The sequence below is a fragment of the Pteronotus mesoamericanus genome, unplaced genomic scaffold (genome assembly GCF_021234165.1).
Source record: "Pteronotus mesoamericanus isolate MK-2021 breed Mesoamerican mustached bat unplaced genomic scaffold, CSHL_Meso_final contig_179, whole genome shotgun sequence".
Classification (NCBI taxonomy): domain Eukaryota; kingdom Metazoa; phylum Chordata; class Mammalia; order Chiroptera; family Mormoopidae; genus Pteronotus; species Pteronotus mesoamericanus.
The window spans coordinates 2,357,276-2,377,554 of record NW_026555075.1 but is presented as its reverse complement, the minus strand read 5'-3'; the positions used below and the strand labels follow the sequence as shown (position 1 = coordinate 2,377,554).

The 20,279-nt window shown below is 36.0% G+C and overlaps 1 pseudogene; it reads right to left on the bottom strand.

Moving 5' to 3' along the window:
• Window positions 1-6,271: 6,271 nt before the first annotated feature.
• Window positions 6,272-7,333, bottom strand: LOC129065447 (3-ketoacyl-CoA thiolase, mitochondrial-like; annotated as a pseudogene).
• Window positions 7,334-20,279: the final 12,946 nt, after the last annotated feature.

The following is a 20,279-nucleotide window of genomic DNA, read 5'->3' as shown; positions in this document are numbered from 1 at the left end:
TCTTTCCTACCAGAACTAGTTTTCAGATAATTTACTATATTAGTATGTAAAGTTTTACAAGTTTCTATATTCTTGTATACATTTGTTATATAAATTACAAATTTCCCAGGCTATTAGTATTATATCATGTCATAACTTATTAGACAACACAAAAATGTAAATAAACCTTTTATATATAAATAGCCATAAACATAAATATAAACTTATTGAACTTCCAAAGATATTATCTTAAATATTCTTTATACTTTATCAACAGAGTTTTTTCTTAATATTTTTACTCTAAATGCATTTTAACTATATAAATCAAAATTAATCTAATTTCTGTAAATCTTAAGAGAATCTCATACTCATTTCATATTCTAGATTTTACACCTAGCTTGAATTTCAAATTCTGAAATCCCTAAATCTTTAAAAAACAAAATGTTTTCTAATTTATTTTAAGGGAAAAATCTGCTTTGATTTGACTATAATGCTATGCATGTAGTCTTTATTAATCACATTTACTTTGAATATTCATATATCTTACTGGCAAATAGGTGTCCATTCATATTCTTTAATGTGTACATTATATATGCAATTCACACCTTTCTGAAATTCAAAACATTCTCATTTCTGTTTCCAAAAGATAATGAGGATAGTGAGCCTAGACAGATACATTATTATGGGCTGAAAGAAACATCAAATGGATAATTTGAATATAAAATAAGTGGAGTAATTGTTTTTAAGTGACTGAATAAAATCATTTATGAATTCATAATGATAAAATCAAACAGGCAGAGACAGCTCTTCTTTATAAGCTAATTTACATGCATTATGGCATATGTATATAATACATAATTATAATAATTTAAGTAACATATTAAATATTTTTACATAAATATCAATAATATAAAATAAAGGCTATAGCATTACATATATGTAAATATAGGTTATATAAAAATTAGAAAATGATCAATGGTTGATAATACTTGTGGATGAAAGGTTAATGAGTATAAAGATACTTACATAGTTTCAACATATTTCCTTACAAATCTTTAATAGATAGCATAATGAAATATAGAAACTTTACAGTGGAGAAACCTTGTAGATATACCTTAGCCATTTGATCAAATTTAGTTCAAAACACTGAGACAAACCAAAATTATTTTCCTTGATCTAATTTTCTGGGAACAAAAGAAAAATATCAGTCTTAGAGCATTTCCTCCCCAAATATATAAAGTGAGTCTAGTGAAAAATTATAAAATTAACACATACTGATAGGTATTCTACAAATAACTGGCCTATCCTTCTCAAAAAATATTAAGATTAATAAAGACAAAGTCTGAGGAACTGCACCATTTACAGAAGAGATACGACAAGCAATTGTCATTCCAGTTTATGTAATTTTGATTACGATAATCTGCCATGGAAGTAACTCAAATCAAAGAGAAAGAAATAGTCCTGAATATTATCAAGTGTATGAAAATGATGCTAAATATGATGCAAATTAAATGAACATTTTCTTCTCTTTAAACAAAAGCAATAAGGGAAGTTAAAAAAATCTCTTTCCTGTGGCAGCTAATGGCTGGAAATCAGTGGAAGAAAAAGTAACAAATATATAAACATAATGGAAGAAAATTAGAGACAGTAAGAGAAAAAAGAAATACAGGCTCTGAGGGAACTGAAAGTTGTCTAGTAATATTCAGTCCTAGATATCCAGGAAACAACTGAGTTATTGCATTATGGAACAAACAATTGGTTTTAGTCAATAGAAAAAAATGAATATTCTGTAAGAAACAGATACTGGAATAACTTGATGACTTAAAGAACTAAATCCTGGGTCTCATAACACATTTTCCATATAAGAAAATTCTGTTGTGAACAACACATTTTGCAATGTGACTGTCATGTAAGTTTTATTTTAAAAAAAAAATTAAAGGGAGAGTGACAAATGCAGGAAGAATTTTATTCTACAATGAAATAATAAAATAAAATGTGTTTTTAACTATTACCTCTTTCTCTATATTTTTTGTCCTTAATGATATGGACATCAACCAAGCCAGACTTAAATTCAAACTTTTTCTACCAGAATTTCCTCATTAAATTAGTCACTTAGACATGATTATTCTTCTCTTCATTTATGGCTACATACTTTCTTTATCTTCAACCTGACTGAGACACTCTCAGTTCAAAATTTTATTTTAATTTATCTAACTGGATTAATTCCTCACTTTCCAAAAGGCTTTTCTAGACTCCAACTCACTTGGTTCTTATGAATTCGTAATCCACAATTCTGAAAGTCTTTTTTTCCTTCTTTTTAAATGCACTGATGCACTATTGTACAAATTTGTTAGTGTCTTTCCGTTGCTTGTGGGATAAGGTGTAAACTCATTATCACAGCCTATAGTTTTGAAAAAAAATCAAAACAGTTTTTATTATTTATTTTTTATAATTTATTTTATTTATTTTTTATTGTTCAAATACATTTGTCTCCATTTTCCTGCCACCACTTTCCCCGCCACCACTTTCCCCCTCCCTGACATCCTCCCTCAATCCTTCCCCACTTTGGCTTTGTCCATGGGCCCTTTATACATGTTCCTTTACTTGACCTTTCCCTTCCCCTTCCCCACCCCCCACCCCTTCCTCCTTGATTCTGTTGGTTTCTTTTTTCTTTCAATGTTGCTGGTTATATTTTCCTTGCTTGTTTGTTTTGTTGAATAAGTTCCACTTATAAGTGAGATCACATGGTATTTGTCTTTCGCCCCCTGGCGTATTTCACTTAGCATAATGCTCTCCAGTTCCATCCATGCTGTTGCAAAGGGTAGTAGCTTTTTCTTTCTTTCTGCTGCATAGTATTCCACTGTGTAAATGTACCATAGTTTTTGATCCAATCATCTACTAATGGGCATTTAGGTTGCTTCCAGCACTTGGCTATTGTAAATTGTGCTGCAAGGAACATTGGAGTGCATCGGTTCTTTTGAATTGGTGTTTCAGGATTCTTAGGGTATAATCCCAACAGTGAAATTGTTGGGTCCAAAGGCAGTTCCATTTTTAGCTTTTTGAGGAAATTCCACACTGCTTTCCACAGTGGCTGCACCAGTCTGCATTCCACCAACAGTGCACTAGAGTTCCCTTTTCTCCACAGCCTCACCCGCACGTGTTGTTTGTTGATCTGTTTATGATGGCCATTCTGACCGGCATGAGGTGGTATCTCACTGTAGTTTTAACTAGCATTTATCTGATGGCTAGTGATGCTGGGGATCCTTTCAAATGTTTCTGGACCCTCTGTATCTCTTCCTTGGAGAAATGTTTGTTCAGGTCCTTTGCCCATTTCTTAATTGGATTGTTTATCTTGGAGTGGAGTCATGTGAGTTCTTTACATATTTCAGAGATCAAACCCCTATCTGATGTATCATTGGCAAATATATTTTCCCATGTGGTTGGTTCCCTTTTCATTTTGCTGATGTTTTCTTTCGCCCTGCAGAAGGAAAGAATAAACAAGTGGGACCTCATCAAAACAGTTTTTTAAAAATTAAAATTTAGATGCTTGAAATTTCAGTTTTCTTATAAGCCTTCTATTCTTATGTGACTACTGAACATAGATCATTTCATACTACAATACTGCAAATAATAATAGCAATTACAGGAAAATTATAGTTATCTATTTTGGTATTGGTGGAGGTGCCTTTTCTGTAAAAACATAATTAGATGGTAGGTACCAAAATAGCTACTAGATAGGAAGCTATGGTGCTGGTAATGTTCTATCTTTTGATCTGAGTTCTAGATAATATAGGTTAGTTTGGTTTGGGAGAAGTTTTGTGTAAAATTATGACTTTCACAATATTTGATATGTACGTTATAACTACAATTTTTTAAAATTGTGTATTTAAGAAAAAGAAAATGGTACAATAAAGAGAAAAAAGGGGAAGTGATATGTATTAACATATGCTTATTTTAACAAATAATGCCATAGAAGATCTAAATTTGCCACACCTAATTATTAAATTAAGATTACTAAAATTATCTTAACAATGATTTTCATAAGATTTTTATTAGCTACCACTTAAATTACATATATTATATAAATCTTGATATTAATATTTTAATTAAGAGCAGAAAACTTCCAAAAATTTTTTCTATATCTTATAGCTGAATTTATTTTTCTGATAGATATTTTTTCAAATCATTTCCTTCAATATAGAAACAGGTAATGAATTTATCCATATTTATTTATGTATTTCCTCACTCCTACTGTCAACCCACATGTACTATCTTTAGCTCAGTGAGCTGCCACTAGTTTTGCACCTCAGGATGTTTACTCTGGCTAATTTAGCTACTGATCTTCTAATGTCTGGTGTTTGGCAATAAAGTCCCAGTTGGAGTTTCCAACTAACAGCAGTTTACATTTAGTCTGTTTTCCAATCTTAGTTCCTTTCCTTTTGATTGCATCAAGACAATTGCTCCTAGGGATACCTGAACCTGAGATGAACTGAAAATATTTTACAGCTTTTGAACTTGCCAGCAGTAGAAGAAAAATTCATACCAATCCCAACACTCTGAACAGCTGTTACTATAAGGTGCTGTTGCTAAAACCTCCCAAAATAGAACAAAGCAAATACTATCCCTGTGAGGGTGCTACTGTGTTTTAGAGATCTCCAGCTGGAAACTTAATTGTAATTTAAACAGAGCATACAGAAACAGCTTTCCTGCATCTACTCACCATACTTTTATTGAATTGAATATTTAATCAATAAGTCACGATATTCTGTAGTGTGATGCCATCTAAAATTCTAGAAGCAGAGAAATTTGATCTTTGTTCCTTATTATTTCTATCTCTCTGCACTGCATTTCTCTAGGACTTAGCTAATACATTCTAATCAAGTCTTTAAACACTTCTATTTTCTCTTCCTTGTGGTAGAGCCCTACAGCCAGACCACCAAAACACCTGGGTTTAATCTTGTTTGCAGCAAGAAAGTCCCTATACATGGAAAAACATGCAGTGTCTTGGTAAGAAGTTGTATTAGCCAATGTTTTTCAGAAAAAAAAAAAACAAAACAAAAAAAACAAACAAATAAAGAAAAACAGAACCAAAAGAGATTTTGCATAGAGAAAGTGAGAGAGAGATAGGATTTAGCCCACATAATTATTGAGGTCAAGTAGTCTCACAACCTGGTATCTGCAAGTTGGAGAACCAGAAAAGCCAGTGGTGTAATTTAGTTCATGGCCAAAGGCCCAAGGACCAGGAATTCCTGGTGTCTAAGGGCAGGAGATAATGTCCTGGCTCAAAAAGAGAAAGCAAATTTACTCTTCCTCTGACTTTTTGCTCTATTCAGGCCCTCAACAGACTGGATGATGCCATTCCATTGGGAACTGTCATCTGCTTTACTCAGTTCACCAATTCAAATGCTAATCTCCACCAGAAACACTGTTAACAGGCACACTCAGATGTGATGTTTTACTAGCTATCTGGGCATCCCTTACCCCAAACAAGTAAAACATAAAATTAACCATCACAGAGATTATTACAAAGAGCCTACATTGAGTTATTAGGGTAGGGTTAAGAGAAGCAGGACTTTCCCCTGGCTTGTTCAAAATCAGGAAGTGGTATCTTCTCTACAATTGTGTATTTCAAAATTCCTTAACTATGGGGAAATGGGCTGCAGTGAGACTAATGCAACTAATTAAGAAATGGAAGTGCTCACATTAGTCAAGAAAAGGTTATACTTGGTTATTGTGGCTTGGACAATACTTTGTCTGTGCTCAGGCATGATTATATAAGTGGTCTTGTCTTTATCCATCATTGCCACAGAGTGGTCTCTTTAATTTTGAGTTTCTGTAAAAAAGTTCAATAGGAGACCCAAAAGCCCAGCTGTGAATACCAGGTAAGCTTCTAGCCAACACCAAGGCCTAACTGAAAGCACCAGCCATGTACAATATGCCAGGAGCTTGCTCTTTCTCACTTGTTTCTATTGAAGAATGTAAATAGACTGAATGCAACGTATAAAATGTGAAAAAATTAGAAGAAAATTTGTGAATCCCTCATAAAGATAACTATCATTGGTTTAGTTAGATATTTACTTATTTTTGGAAGTTAAGGCAACATGTATTCAATTTCCTGGCAATGATGTTATTTAAGGCATGTGTGGTAGTCATTGACAAGGGCATTATTTCTTCTAAGGCCTTTATATAGTTAGATTTTAGTTCAGAAATATAACATATGTGTATTTGGTGCATATTTGAAAGGATTTATAAGCCTGAGCTCTTATTAATGGTAAATACATCTTTACCTATTTTAACGTGGCCTGATCAAGTAAAGTAACAGAGGGCCATAGTGAGCTCCTTGCTTTTCTGAGGCTGTGCTCTGAATGGTAAGTGTAATACCTTGGCAACTACCAATGCATGCTGATCCAACAGCATATTTTACATCCTGACACCTTAATTCATGAACCAGATCATTATTGATCCAGATCCTTTCAATGACTGATTAAAGTAGTGGCTCTTCCATTCATATTGATTTTACTTGGATCAAGATCCAAGCTCTTCTCAGCTTCCAGGTAATGAGGAGCAAAACCTTAATTCATCTCCACCAAATCCATGTCCTTAAGATTCAGTCTTGGGTTTGTTGTTGTTGTTGTTGTTGTTTTTTGTTCGTTTGTTTTCTTTTTCTCCCATTGATAGCAGGGACAAAACCAATATCCATGTTAGAGGGATTATGTCTAGACAAAAGATAGCCTATAATTCTTGCCAGTGTTGTGAACTTACATTTTATAACAGGATCTTCACTATCTATGAAAGCATCAGATATTCCTGGCACATTCTTTGCAGTGACAGTCCCTTCTTTCTTCAGTACTGGAAGAGGTTTATGTAACTGTTCCAGGCTTGTTTGCAACAAGCATGCTCATCTACTTGCATTGCTTATTTTCTTCTTTATCATCACCTTAGTTGATACCATTTCATTATTAAAGTAACCGGCTTCATTAACATCTTTCCACCTCTGCTGTGACTACAGTGCATATTTGTTACATTTTTCTCTGTTTATTTTGTATTTTGCAGCAAAATTCTCTGCAGTAACTCCCATGAGGAATTGAACATGCTGAGCTGTTAATGCCGCTCACAAAGAATCTTCCAGCTTGAGATCTAATGCAAACTTGTTTCTAATACACATTTTTCTGTCGCAGAAGGGAGCCTGGCTTGCATTTTTGGCTCCTCCATATGGGACAATTTCAGAATTTTTAATGCAAATTTCCTGATATCCATTCACAATGGACAGAAAACCAGAGCCATGAATCCTATTAACAGTAAGAGCTAAGATCTCTTTTGAGGTACCCACACGCAAACTAGCATGCTTTACCATGAGTGCAGCAACTAGATAATGATTTGCCAATTTGGGATAAAAAACACAACTCAAGAACAGGCAAATGAAAGACATGCATACAGCAAGGTATAAGAAAGTAAGAAATGAAACTTCCATTTCTTCTGGGCCCTCACAGGACCAAAACTTCATTTGTTCATTAACCTGAAGTTCTGATAAATTTATTTTGTAGTCAGGACAGAAATACCTGTAGACAAATGGAATTAATCTTCAGTAGAATTTTTGTCAATCAGATTCTGGGGAGGATAGTATCATTTGAGGCAATGAGCAGTTGTAGGTGGAGGCTTTATTTAATATGCTTCTACAAACTTGACAAATATAAAATCAGTCTCTCTTGCCTTCTTACTATTGCGCTTCTGATTTTCTTTAGATTGAGTTTCTAGAAGGAATTCTGAATTAGAGGAATTAAAGACAAATGTTTAATAAATCGAGATGAAAATATAATTTTCAGGGCCATTATGATTTTATCGTAAAAAATATCTAAGAAATCCAAGATGATGGCGAAAAGGGTGGATGTTACACTCACCTGCTCCTAGGTCCATAATAGAATTAAACCTAAAATACGGAGCAATCAACCTGAATAACCAACTGAAGACTAGCTGAAGAGAAGACTTATAACCAAGTCCTGTCACCACAGGTGGTGGGTGAGGTGCTGGAGAAATATCTCGTCTGTGGGAGGTTCTACCCAACAAGCTGAGGTCTTAACCCCAAGGAAGTCTTCCCAGCTCAGAGCACCAGAGCCAGGAACAGGAGCCCACATGACATCTGGCTGGGAAAATCTGCAGGGATTCTGTCAGCCAGGGCGTGGCAGGAGTCTGCTAGAGACACCGGTACCCCCTTTTTTGCTTATTTAGTTTGTTAATTGAATTTATTGGTGTGGCATTGGTTAATAAAATTATATAGGTTTCAGATATATAATTCTTCAATACATCACCTGTATACTGTATTGTGTGTTTACCACTTCAAGTTGAGTCTCCTTCCATCACCACTTAACTCCCCTCTACCCACTTCTGCCTTACCCCACCCCATATTCCCTCTTTGAAACAAAGGGAAATAATACAACAACCCAAAAATCTATGGGAAACAGCAAAAGAATTTCCAAGAGGGAAATTCAGGCACCCTCTTAAAGGACAATACAAAAAATCTTATTTGCAGCCACTCACCCTGGGATCCAGCAGAGGGGGGGCAGGTTGGACTTGACTTGTATGAGGAAAGACAGGTGATTGTGATTGTGGGGAGAGCACTGAAGAAATACCTACCATGACCTGTGCTAAGTCCCTCTCCAACACCACAGACACCACCTTTCTTGGGTGGAGCACTCCCCTCTATACAGCATCAGACTGGGCGAATTCAATACTTCCACCTTGTAACGCTTGTGCCCTGCTAAGCAGACAGCTCTCTGAGCTGGGATGTAGACGTCTGGGCAGACTCTGGGGAGGTCAGTGACTGAGTTGTATGGCTCTGAGGCAAGGCCACTCCTCCCACCTTCCCCCAAGCCTGAACGACACTTCCCCTTCATGGGAGATCCACTAGGCCCATCTTCTCCATTCCCTGCATCCTTGCCTTACTGTGATCAGGTCCCTGGCAGAATATGGGACAGACTGAATCGTGCAGGTCTAGGATGGGGGCCATTCTTCCCTTCCATGCCTGGTTGGTGCAGAGCTCTCCCTTCAAGTGGTTAAATCTTGGTCTGTTGGGGCCTAGTAAATGCTGCTGGCCTCGCCCTGATGGCTCCCTGAGGCCATTCCAGACCACAAATGTGTGTGAGCACCAGCAATGGCATCTAGACTGGGTATACCCTTGGGCATTTGCTGAATTGCCTCACACCCAGCACTGACACTGAGTTTGAACCTGTATCAAACTGGTAAACACCATTCACTCCCTATCTGGTGACTCACTGAGGACCTATCTCATACAACTTGAGTACTGCCAGAGGAGCTTTCAGTGACTAGATCTAAAAGGTAGCTGGCAAGCCGAAGCAGAGAGAAGGGGATCTCAGGGTGCCCTTGGGGCTTTTAATGACCTGCCCTGGGCCTGGTGCTGGTAAAAACCAGCCTTAGTGTGCAGCTTGGTCTTTTTGATGCACACTTAGGCCCAGCAAAGGCAGCCACAAATTGCGGATCACTTTGTAGCTAATAACAGGTGGCCCAGGGACAGTCACAGGCAGCATCTGACATTGGCCTACACCGGAGTCTCTCCCAAGAAGCCCCTCAAGCAACACATCCACAGGCCATATCAGAGCAGGATCCAATAAGCTTTACAGTGGCATATCCAGAGTAGATGTTGACAGGCACCAGACCCTGTTGACGTGAATTCTGTTTGGTGCGGTCAGCACCTGACAGGTGATTTGTACACTGTGGTTAGGATTGATCCTCACGGTTATGCATCTGCCCAATGCATAACCAAGTCAATAGCAATCAAAATGCAATTACAGCAGGCCAGAGCACATAATTCACACAAAAGACATTCCTGGAGCAGCCAGCTCAGGTGATTGAGGAGACTGCACCACTGGGTCCCAAAGGACACCTACTACATAAGGCTACCATACCAAGACTGAGAGTCATAGCAGATCTACATGATGCATAGAAACAAACACAAAGAGGCAGCCAAAATGGATAGACAAAGAAATATGTCCCAAATAAAAGAACAGGAGAATTCTCCAGAAAAAAATTTAAGTGGAATGGAACCAAGTAATTACCAGATAAAGAGTTCAAAAAAATGATGATAAGGATGCTCAAGGAACTTAATGAGAACAGCATGAAAAAGGACATAGAAACCATAGAAAAGGAATCAGTCAAAAATAAAAAAATATAATAACTGAAATGAAGAATTCATTAGAAGGAATAAACAGTAGGTTGGATAAAGCAAAGGATCAAATCAGTGATGTGAAAGAAGAGGTGGCAGAAAATACCCAATTAGAGCAGTGGAGAAAGAGAATTGTTTACTGGTCGTACTAATTCAGTCAGTGCATTTTCAAAAGGAAATAGAAATCTTCAGTTAATTTCAAAGATTATTTATGTGAAGTCTTATTAAGATAGCTTCTGTATCTTAAGTAAATGCATAGTCCACTTAATTAATTATGCAAAAGCGTTTATAATTATCTGTAATGATTTTTAAAGCTGCCATGTCATAAATCTTGATGCCTATTCATTATATAGGAGGTTGGTTTTTGTTCTTTTATGTACATCCACTCCATACTTAAGACACTGTTGCAGTTATTTTGCAAATTAAGAATAGAAAGCAGAATTCTCAACAGCAGGTCCATTAGGTGGCTAAGATGTGTTATAACCAACCTTTAAAAAAAATACATATACTTGTAGAAATAAAACTTATAGACAATAATGAGTATCTATTTTATATATGTATGTAAATTTGTCAATTATACACTGACATTACTCCTACTTGTTAACTATGCTGTCACTTAAAACAGATATGACTGGTCTCTAATGGCATCTGGCAGAAGTTAACTGAGATCACAGCATACAGATCGGTTAGGCCCCCTGAGCCAATCTGTGCAGGTTTCAATTCCAACCAATCAGTGACATGCTGTAATCATTCTCTTTGGTTACAAGTGCTGACAGAAACTAGAGACCTGTTTTCAAGCTAGATCAAAAGCAGCTAAGCATAAATGTAAAAATCCTCCTCAGAGTAAAGTTTTAATCTCCTTTTAAGAAAAAAGGGAGGCATAACATAGCTGTTTTGTTCATATTTTCAATTATTTTGCAGCCAGGTGGATTAAGTGTAAACAACCCAATGAAGGGTACCCAGGGCAGGGATGTATTCTTTTGGAGTTCACGATAAGAATTCGAGCTGCAGTCCAGAATTCAGCATGGGGCTTTAAACTGCTGTGCTGGCGCTCGCTACACCAGCCTCCTTTTCAGGTACTTGTTAGAGCTGTGCGAACCTTTTATCTTGTGAAACTTGCCAACCTCAGGAATATTTTATAAGTTACTAGCTTTGCAACTTTTGCAGAATACATTCAAACATCACTTTTACGGACAGCAAGACTACAAATGTTTTTCCAAAGATTAAAAAAAAAAGTATACATAAAGGAAACCTAGTGGAAAGAGAAACTATTGTTTCCCTGGGAACCCTCTTGTTTTCTGTACCTTGAAATGAAGTCAGGCCAGTAAAGGTCAGCAGACCATCCTCCTGAGGTTATCATTCGCAATCAAATCTCTTTCCAGAAGTGCAAAAACACTATAAGAAATAAGCTTCTTCCATTTGGTTTTCTCAGACTTTTAACTGCCATTCTTGGGTAAAATCTTACTTAATAATTTATTATTTTTATGTCTCTCTTCCAACTAGTTAGCCCTATTTAATTTGTTAAACTATCATCTCTCGATATGTACTATTTATTTAACAGATGACAAAATGTGCCCAGGATTTTTTTAATAAACTTCCAAAAATCAGGTTAAAAACACACTATTCTTTTTCCAAATGTTCACAGTAGTACATTGTTATTTTTTAACCAAAAATAACTCCTGTGGAAACTCAGAAGGCATTATGGACAGCTGGATGTTAGCTACAATGAATAGAACAAACCTGGTTTTAGATATGGAATTAAACTGCTCTGAAAATTTGACCTGAATAACTAGTCCAATAAGAAATATTAAAACTGATTTAGGCAAGGGGTATTTGGGATTATTTTCTTTCACAAGCAATTTGCCTTGCAAGGCAAATTGCTTGTGAAAGAAAAGAAAACCAAAATTTAGAGAACGCTTAATACATTTAAGAGCCTCTGCACCATAGACATTTTTATTTACTCATTCTCACTTTAGATGTTATTTGAGGTCAGTTTATGGAGCGTCCATGGTAATTTTCCCTGGATTCTTCTGGAGCAGGTGTCTGCATGGCCCAAGTCAAACAACGTACTGAGTGGTGCATTGCCTGCCTATCCAGAATGAATTTCATTAATGCATGCTATTTACATGAAATATTTCTTTTCTTTTCCAGAACTAGAAATGTAGGAACTCTAGCCACGTTTCTGCCAGAAAAAGAATCTGAGAGTAATTTTTCTAATTTACTGGAAACAAAGTAACGATAAGGTCAGAGAGAAAAACCAAGACCTAGACTATCGCTCAGGACACTGCGTCTGCCCTCGTCAGAACTCACGCCTCTCCACGACTCTTCAGCTGCGGGCCCTGAGAGGCCAGGGCACGATGAATCACACTGGTAAACTACGTAGCCAGCAGGAGCAACGGCATCCCACCCTTCACGCTCCCCACACGCCGGAAAAAGTTAGCTCTCCCAACTAGTCTCTGGAGAGCGAAGTGTTAGTTGTCTTGTCACAAAGGGAGAAGATGCAAAGAGAGAAGTGAGTTGCTGCTTCTCCTCTCTCAGGTGTAACAACTAGTTAAAGCGAGGACACTGTTCACTGCAATATGTTTCAGATCCTACTGGATAAATTGATGGCTTAAACTGTGTGAAACCCTGGCTTCCCCTGGAAATAAAAATTGAAGCTTCACCCAACCTATTTAACTTACTTAGAAGTAACCATTAGTAAAAGTAACTAATTAAAAAATTGATGAATCTGGGAAAAGCCTAAACCAGCCAGTCTGTCAGGATAATAAGCATAATCTATGACTGTCCTGGGAATCCAGAGACACACACACAAATGACTAGACATGAGGAATTATAATACTGAAGGAGAGTTGAAGTTAATACAATGACCTGTGTCCTTTGGCTAGTATGTAACAAAACATGACTTTATTGATCCACTCAGTAAACTTTCTTCTGTAGACTGTCATGAACCACTATGATACATTTTAAGATTAAAAAGATAATCCAGAATAAAATTTCTTACAATTAAAAAGCACACATTCCTTGAGGGAGAAAGACATGTTTGCAGATGGTTACAACACCAACATCACAAACAACGTACAAGGAGGATGGAATAAGCATCAGGTGAGTGACTACTCAGCTCTTTAGCTCTGCTTGAGGAGGTGGGAGAAAAAGAAACCAGGAAAGCTTCAAAAAGGAGTTAAATGAGAGCTGCGTATAATGAACTAATAGATATTTGGAAAGTAGTTAAGAAAGAGAAGAGTTTAGTCTTGAGTAAGGAAACGGAAGATTTGGAAGCATGAGGTCTAATAGGAAACAGTATGTTTGGTGCTCTGCAAATCATTTGCTACAAGAGGAAGTACCAACTGACACTTGTTCTTAGGTGACATTGAGGAGTTTTCTTGAGGGTTCAGTTAAGCTAAAATAATTATATGGCTCATATTTATAAAGCACTTCACAATTCATAGCAGAATTTTACATTCACCACTTTATGTATAATTATGTTACTCTCCTAAAAATGTCATAAAATGGCTTAATAACTTTAGGTTAATTTTGTTATAAAATATTAAATCTTTCTAAGCCTTATTTTAACCAAAGTTAAATGATTTAGAATGAGGCTGAGAGAAATTTTAGTGAATAAATATATCACATCTTTCAGTTTTTCAGCAAATATATTGGTACTTTAGGATTTCTGTGATCTCAATAAATTTACAAAGGTTAGTTTTTATAAGTAAATTTAACAAAAGATTCCTTATTTTCAGTATAAAAGCTTTGATTTAAATTCTGGGAGACAGAGCTGTTATATTTTATTAAAGCTGAGAAAAAAAATAATAAGAAAGAAATTCCCTACAATATTAAAGAACTTTTTATTCCCCTTTTTTTATAGTACAGCCGTTTCCACTTTTATTGTTCATATTTAAAATATAGAAGAAACCTTGCCATGAAAGTTTTATACATAGAACCAAAAGATAAACAACTTTCATTGATTACCACCTGTATTCCCCCAGAGCCAAGAGAGTTATTTTGTTTAATTAAACCAAATTAAATTATAAAATAAATTTAGAAATACTCTCAAAATAATCGAGATGTACATTTTTTCCCAATGCCTCTGCCTGCCAAGTTTATCCCATTAGTTAGACAAGCATTCACATTATATAATTAAAAACTTTCTTCTTTACTTAATGGAAGTTGTTCAATCCAGATATGGTTATTTTTACCCAAGTACAATATGTTGCTTTTTATAATGACCTATTATTTTAATTTCTTATTTAGTTTATCATGCACTTTGGTTCTACATACGGTATTAATTGTTGATATTTTAAACATCTGGACCATTAAGTACATAATGAATTACATCATTTTTTCCTATTAGCTCATGATTTTAGTAAAAAGAAAAAACTAATATTGTTTTGGATCTATGTAGATATGCAGTATAATGTGGAAATCTGGTAACAGTCTACTGTTGTGGATCTGTTAGTTTACTGGGCTGCCATAACAAAGTATCAACAAATGTGTAGCTTAAGAACAGAAAGTTATTTTCCCACACTTCAGGAGGCTAGAAATACAAAATCAAGGTGTCAGCAGGGTTAGTTCCTACTGAGAGTTGTGAGAGAAAATTTGTTTCATGTTACTATCCTGCTTTCTGGCTTGCAGGTGTTCTTTGGTGTTCATTGGCCTGTACATGCATCACACTGACCTCTGTTTTCATCTTTTTTTCTTAAACCTGTTATTTTATTTTAATTTTTATTGTATATCATTGTGTTATTAGAGTTGTCCCACTTTTTCCCCTTTTCCCACCTTTGCCCAACCCCTCAGCTTCCCTTGTGCGATCCCCACGTTGTTGTTCCTGTCCGTGGTTTCGGCATGTCTATTCTTTGGCTAATCCCTTCACTTTTTCTCACTCAGCACTCCCCCGCCCCCAACAGCTGTCAGTCTGTTCCCTGTATCTATGCTTCTGTTTCTATATTGTTAATTAATTGATTTTGTTCATTAGATTCCACATATAAGTAGATTATATGGTATTGGTTTTTCACTGACTGGTTTATTTCACTTAGCATAATACTCTCCAGGTTCATCCAGCTATTGCAAAAGGTAAGAATTCCTTTTTGACTGCGGCATAGTATTCCATTATATAAATGTACCATAGCTTTTTTGTTCACTCATTTACAGATAAGCACTTAGGTTGTTTCTCTATCTTGGCTATTGTAAGTGTTTCAATGAATATAGGGGTTGAATATGTTCTTTTGAATTAGTGTTTCAGGTTTCTTTGGCTAAATTCCCAGAAGTGGAATTGCTAGGTCAAAAAGTAGCTCCATTTTAAATTATTTTAGGCAATACCATACTGTTTTCCACAGTAACTCCTCCAGTCTGCATTCCCACCAACAGTGCAAAAGGGCTCCCCTTTCTCCAGACCCTCACCAGCACCTGTTGTTTGTTGATTTATTGATGATGGCCAGTCTGACAGGTGAGAGACAGTATCTCATTGTGGTTTTAATTTGCATGTCTCTGATGATTAGTGATGTTGAACATTTTTTCATTTGTCTATGGGCCCTCTGTATGCCCCCTTTGGACAAGTGCCTATTCAGGTCTTTTGTCCATTTTTAAATTGGATTATTTGTTGATGTTGACTTGTATAAATTTTTTGTATATATTGGACATTAAACCCTTATCAGGCGTATCATTGGAAAATATGTTTTTCCATACAGTAAGTTCCCCTTTCATTTTGCTGATGGTTTCTTTAGCTGCACGGAAGTTTTTAATTTGATGTAGTACCATTTGTTCATTTTTGCCTTTATTTCCTTTGCTCAGATATCAGGAGATATCTGAGATTTAATGCTTATGTTTTCTTGTAAGATTTTTATGGTATCACAATTTACATATAAGTCCTTAGTCCCTTTTGGGTCTATTCTTGTGTATGGTATAGATTGGTGGTCTAGTTTCATTTTTTGGAATGTACCAGTCCCATTTTCTCAACACCATTTATTGTTTTTCCTCCATTGTATGCTCCTGACTCCTTTTTAAAATATTAATTGACTAGAAAGGCATGGGTTTATTTCTGGCCTCTTTGTTTTGTTCTTGATCTGCACATGCCTGTTTTTATGCCAGTGCTATGCTCTTTTGATTACTATGGCCTTGTAATATAGTTTGACATCAGGTATTTTGATACCTCTAATTTTGTTCTTCTTAAGTTTGCTGAGGTTATTCAAAGACTTTATTGTTTGTTTCAGATACCTTTTGGAATATTTTTTCTAGATCTATGAAATGTGCTGTTAGCATTTTCATAAGAATTTCATTGAATCTATAGATTGCTTTGGGTAATATGGACATTTTAGCGATGTTAATTCTTTCATCCATAAACACAGTATGTGCTTCCACTTGTGTATATCTCCCTCAGTTTCTTTCTTCAGTGTTTTATTGTTTTCCAAGTACAGGTCTTTTACCTCTGTCATTAAATTTATTCCAGTACCTTATTTTTTGTTGCAATAGTACATGGGATTGTTTTTTTGTTTGTTTTTCTTTTTGACAGCTCATTATTGTTGTATAAAAATGTCATCAATATCTGAGTATTGACTTTGTGTCCTGCTACTTTACTCCACCTGCCTCAGGCTTGAAACAATACTAAAGGCAGATACGACCCTAAACTGGATCAGGCAGTTCCTGGGGGCAATTAAGCCTGCAAAAGGAATGCATTAAATCCTATGAAGCTAACTTTGCCAAGAATGTCCTCGAGTTAATGAATACCGATATTGGGGACCCCTTTGTGTGGTATTGGGAACTGTAGCCCCATTCAAAATAGACAACATAATTACTGAAGCTTGCTCTGCTTTCCACTGCCCTGTTAAGGAAAAAACCAGGTGTTTTACTTCACCAGAAGGAGATAATTTCTGAGCCCCCAAAACTGCACCTTAATGAGCATCTGGCGCCAACTTGTCTGACAGACCTTGATTTAAGACAAACCTCTGTATTTCTTCAATTTATTATCTATAGCTTTTTGAGGTAGACTGATAGGCTTTGTATGCATGCTGTATACCTCTGAGCATATCATTCTCAATAAAAGCCACTTCTAGGAAAGGGCTCGGGGCAGACTCCACTAGAGAGAATCACCAAACCCTTCTGACAGGCAAACTGTGTCTGGTACAGTTTACTTCCCCATCCGTGGCGATGGGGAAGTAAACCAGGGCCCCTGCTGGACAGAGCCCTTCCCTCAGAAAATATTTTTAGTTTTTGCCCATTGAATATGTGGTTGGCTGTAGGTTTTTCATATTTATATGGACTTTAATATGTTAAAGTATGATACTTCTATTCCCATTTTGCTGAGAGTTTTTATCATAAATGGGTGCTGGATTTTATGATCATGTGACTTTTATCTTTCATTTTCTTTATGTGATGTATCACATTTATTGATTTGCAAATATTGTACTAACCTTTGATCCCTGGGATCAAATGAAAACTTATAAAAAGGACTTTTAAGAAAAGCAGGGACGTTTGAAAAAAGAATAGAAATAAAATAAAGAAATAAAATGGGAACAAGAAAAAGTGATTGAAATGGAAGTAACAGAGAAAATTCACTTTATAATTTGGATACACAAACAAGGAAAAGTTCATGAGGTCTTACTTTCTGGTTATGTCCTCCAGGGAATGCCAGAGGCAATGACAATCAGGTAACAATCACTGACCTATAGGGCTCTTCTACAAAGTTATAAGAAAAACGTTTTGGGGACCATTTATGGGAAGGTGAGGTATAGTGGTAAGATTTATTGAAGATGGAACAAACACAAAGGACTGTCCCCAGGTACTTGGAGTCTGTATCTCATTCATGGCCAGGTGGTTCGGCTGTCTTCCACTGTGGAAGAAGTCCAGCCTTGTCTTCACCAAGACCAGAGGAGGGCCAAGGTCCAAATTTTTTCTTCCATCAATTCAGTCAATGTCAAAGTTTTGTCTAGCTCAGTTTCTTTCCCCATTTGGCCAGCTTTGTCTGTGTTCCCAGATGCACACCAGCCAGTGCTGTGTTCCTGTACCCAGGCCAACATTTGGGCCCCTGCTCAGAGCCTGAACTTAGGCCCATGCTGCTACGTTGGAGGGAGGACCTGCCGATGAATGGGCTAGCACACAGACTAACACATGCTACTGAGAGAGGCCTTTTAAGCTTTGGTTATAGTACCTCAGGCTTGGAAAAGACCAGGCACTCCCTCAAAATAATCAATATTTTTCCCAATCCTTCATGGGTTTGTAATGGACCCTCTCCTTAACTAATACTGTTTTTTTCCCCAGACTGGAGACTTCCTCTTTATGGTTGCCATTTTGGCTCCTATTGCACATGCCCCAAAGTTCTACTGTATCATATGGTTTCTACTGTGCTTAACTTCGCCACCATAGTCTAGGCAATGGGCCAGCCGTTCCCCAGGGAGAGCCTTCCTCCTTATATGAGGGGAAAGAGGAGTGTTAACTCCCTTGGTGGGGCAATGTGGCTATCCCCTGGAGTGTGTGAAGCTGTCCCTTTCTACCTAATTAAGCTTAGACAGTTTTGCTTCCTTCTCTTTTATTAATATTTAGCTATCTATGCTAACAATAGTAATAAATAATAGAAGTCTTTTTATTTCAATATATAATTTTGTGGTTCATTTAAGTGTAAATATGTCTCATGATTGATTGTGAATGTGTGTGAAATGTGTGTGAAATGCAGGATACATATATTTTAATGTATATTGACAGTTATAGCTAAACAGTCAATTTACATATCTCAGTCCAAATTTACTAATGTTTCATTCAAATTTAATTATGTTTCAAGTACTCAGAACAATTACAAGGTTTAGAAGATCTTAAACAATATCACACTTTGCACTATTTTATAATCTATTGATATTCTTTAATTCTAGTTGAATATTGGAAATCTACATAAATTTAATCTTGAAATGGTTATTTTGAAGATTCACATTTGAAAATGGTCCCAAGATGGTGGTATCTACTTAAGTTAATCAATGGATTGTTATTGAACAAATACAAATTTGTCTAGATAATTATTTTCATCATGTTTCAACAGAATGACTCAAGTATATTGGATGCCAGTCAGAATATTTGGATCATGCATTATCAAATAAGGCTCAAAAATAATTTTCATAACCCATTAGGAGTTAAATCCCCAGGGATATAACTGTGAATGATCATATAAACCTTCATCAGAGTAACTTCTTTCAGGATTTCAGTCCCTCGAATCATAGGGAGCACAATTGCTATTCCTTGTCACATGTTTGCAGGGTTTTTTTAATTAGCATTTTTCAAAAATATGAATTTCTGATTCTGCCAGAATTATATATCACTTGAAAGTACCATGTAAGAATAAAAAATTCCAACTGATTTTTGACAATAATTTATTTGACATAGTTATTTCTCAAAAAAAGTATTATTGAATATTACTTATTTACACATGACATGAAGGTTTAATATGCAAATATTCCAAAATTAAATCTAGAAATGTTTTTATTATGCAGATGAAAATTAATATGCACATGAATTAATGAATGGATATCTTAAATGCTTAGATTGCAAGATTCAAAGAGAAGCTTTAGTCAGTGCTAATCTCAAGGGTTCTGAAGTTCAACTCTCTGAATTTAATTACTAGATAAGTCATGTACTAGTCAAGTGTACTAGGGAGTTTCCTGGACTTTTTAAAACATGTATACAATATAGAGGCTTAATTTTGGTACATTCATTCATACGGAATAGTGAAGATTAAATCAATTAATCTAAGTAAATGCACCTAATGGTAGTATTAGCTTTCTAGGGCTGACAAAACAAAATACCACAGACTGGGAGGCTTAAACTATAAAAAATTATATCCTCACAGTTCTGGAGGCTAGAAGTTCAAGATCCAGTGTCAGCAGACTTGGTTCCTCCTGAGGCCTCTCTCTTTGGCTAGAAATGGCCATCTCCGTATTATATTTTCACATGGCCTATTCTTTGTTGTGTGCCTCAAGGAGTCTCTTCCTCTTCTTATAAGGACACCAATCATGTTGGTTTAGGATCTCACCTTTATGACCTCGTTTAACCTTAATTACTTCTCTAAAGGCCCTGTCTCCAAATACAATCATGTTGAGATTTAAGGCTTCAACATCTAAATTTTGGAAGAACACAATTCAGTCCTTAA